At 41.2% G+C, this 2,749-nt stretch overlaps 1 long non-coding RNA gene across 1 annotated transcript; it reads left to right on the forward strand.

Moving 5' to 3' along the window:
- The first annotated feature begins 1,528 nt into the window (after positions 1–1,528).
- Positions 1,529–2,010, forward strand: LOC122040088. The gene is made up of 3 exons (XR_006128503.1): positions 1,529–1,584; positions 1,661–1,736; positions 1,956–2,010. It is a non-coding gene; the product is annotated as an uncharacterized LOC122040088 (long non-coding RNA).
- The last annotated feature ends 739 nt before the right edge of the window (positions 2,011–2,749 follow it).

The following is a 2,749-nucleotide window of genomic DNA, read 5'->3' on the forward strand; positions in this document are numbered from 1 at the left end:
CAAATCAAAAGCTTCACCAAGGATGAAGAAAAACATCAACCAAACTTCAAGGGATGAAAGCTTTCTCTCCTTCTTCTTCTTCTTCTCTAAGTAGTATCCGACCACCACAAGAGCTCCAAGCAAGAGATGGTTTCGGCCACCACAAAGAGGAAGAGATGGAGAGAGGATGGCCGACCACAACACCAAGGAAAAGAGGGAGAGAAAAATAGAGGTTGTTCCCCATGAAGCCTTCTCTACCCCCTCTTTTATAATCCTTGGACTTAGCAAATAAGGAAAATTTAATAAAAACTTCCTTAATTCTTTTGCCATTGAAAAGGAAAATTTATTTAATTAAAAAACAAATTTTCTTTTCAATTTACAATGGCCGACCACACCATAAAATCTCCAAGCAAATAAAATTTTAAACACAAATTAAAACTTCCTTATTTGCTTCTGGAAATTTATAAAAAATTCTCCAATAATTTTTCCCTTCATGATTGGTTAATAAAAAGGAAATTTTATAAATTAAAATCTTTCTTTTAACATGTGGATAAAAAGAAAGTTATCTCTAAAAAATTAAAATCTCTTTTAATCTACAAATAAGAAAAGATATCAAATCTTTTCTTAATCTTTTGTAGAAACTAATAAAAGAGAATTTTTAATTTTTAAACTTTCTTTTAAATAATAAACATGATTAAAAGGAAAGTTTTTACCAAAATTAAAATCAACCTTTTAATCTACAAATAAGGAAAGAGATTTAGCTCTTCTCTTAATCTTTTGTAGAATCTTATAAAAGGAAAGATTTAAATTTTTAATCTCTCTTTTAAATCATGTTATCTGTAAAATAACGGAAAAATGACGATTATTAATAAAGGAATTTTTCAGAATTTTTTTGGACATTTTTCGGGAATTTTTCGGAGCTCGTACGGACGAGTTAACGGGGATAAAAACGGGGCCCGGAAAAGCCTGTTTAGGTTACCCCGTTTAAATGAGGAAAAGTTGATTTTTCCTTTTCTTTTTTTTTAAATTCTTTTTTCTCTTTTTCTTACTTCTCATTCTGTTTTCTTTCTCGCCGAAACATCCCCGCACGCCTCTCCTCTCCCTCACTCCCGAACCCGACGCCAAAAGGAGCCCTAACCGCCGGCTACTCGGCGGTTCTCTCCTCTTCTTCCTCATCCCCTGCCCCTCACGACGACAGCATTCTCAGCCCTAGCACCGCCGCCCGACCGCCTGCCCTAGCCACCCGACGCCGACCACAGAAGCCGACGCCGACCCCAATCGCCGGTGCCCTAACCTCTGCCCCGACTCAAGTGACGCTGATTCTTCTCTCCTCTGTCCAGCTGAAGCCTCGTCTGCCGTAGCCCTTGCTGTGGAGTTTCTAGCGCCGCCGCTGCAACTCATAGAGCCTCCCTTCCTCTTCTCGCGGACACCTGGAGCTGCCGAATATCGAGCATCCGAACCCTAGGTTGGGTCCCTGAGCGCTGGCCGGAATTTCTCTTCTGGTGTCTCTGTTTGACAGTGCCGAAGACAAGGAGTTGTGCCCTAGTTTTTGCTTTTCACAGTGGTTCTGTCTTCATTGTGATCTGCCCTAGCAGAATTGGGAAGGTAAGGGCCATACCTAGCTGTGGAATTAGGTTTGTGGCTAGATCTCAGTTCATGTTTTTCTTTGGTTCTAATCTAGGTCACGGATTGGTGAGGTTTGGTGTATTGTGGGGTGTTTTTGATTTTTGGCAGCAACCCCATCCCGCAGCGGTAAGGTAAGTATTTGGTTTATGGATTTAGTTGACACATTTTTGATACATGTTCTAGGTACGACTTGATACATAATTAATTTGGTTATAGGGTGATTTAGGTTTATAAGTTGTATAACTGTGTGATTGGGGTTCATGAAACTAACCCTAACTAGTCAGTGGATTAGAAATTAGTTTAGCTATTTGTTTATAATTAAATTAGCTAAACTGTGCGATTTAACACAGGACTTTGACGCGAGACGAGTATCTCGGAGTCAGATCGGACCTTTCTATTTTTCGGAGGCGGGTACTTTGACTTATGTCTTTTGATATGCATAATAAAGTGTCTAACATATAGCAAGAATTGTGTTTTCCTTTTGATTCGGTTGGTCACTATATGATCTGTTACATGTTGTTTGTTTATTTATTATGCACTGCATGTTATTATTGACCTGACCATACATGCTTTCGGTAGTGACCCAACCATGTAATACATCATGTTCAGGACCTAGTGTTTATATGATTCCCTATCTGTTTGTGTACCTTCCATCCGATACATTGACTTGTGGTACACCTTTTATTTATGTATGGATCTTGCTATGCTATTCATGAGATTGCCATGCTTAGTATCATGCATCATGTTTGCATGCTGTGCGATTGTCGGCTCCACTATGGTTGAGCCCATCGCCAGTTACATGTACTGCACACACCACCACCACCCATGGATTAGTGGTATATCAGGCAGGTGTGTGGCGGTTCTGCTGTTTGGCTCCGTTGGTCTGAGGACTCAGCGTGGTCGACGGCAGCCAGTTCAGCTCTGTTTGACCCCGTTGGCATTTAGTGTAGCTGGACTCTGTTTGGCTCCATTGGTCAGGAGACTCAGCGTGGTAGCCGGCAGAGATTTTTCCTCCCCGTCATTGTGTACCGGGAGATGAGAGCATTGAGCTCCCCCATTTATGATTTGGGGCCAGAGGAAAGGAGTACTCCGACAGCATTCCGTCCACTCAATCTTTGTCAGGAGCAGTGATGTCCGAGTGCAC

This window comes from Zingiber officinale, chromosome 2A (assembly GCF_018446385.1).
Source record: "Zingiber officinale cultivar Zhangliang chromosome 2A, Zo_v1.1, whole genome shotgun sequence".
Classification (NCBI taxonomy): Eukaryota; Viridiplantae; Streptophyta; class Magnoliopsida; order Zingiberales; family Zingiberaceae; genus Zingiber; species Zingiber officinale.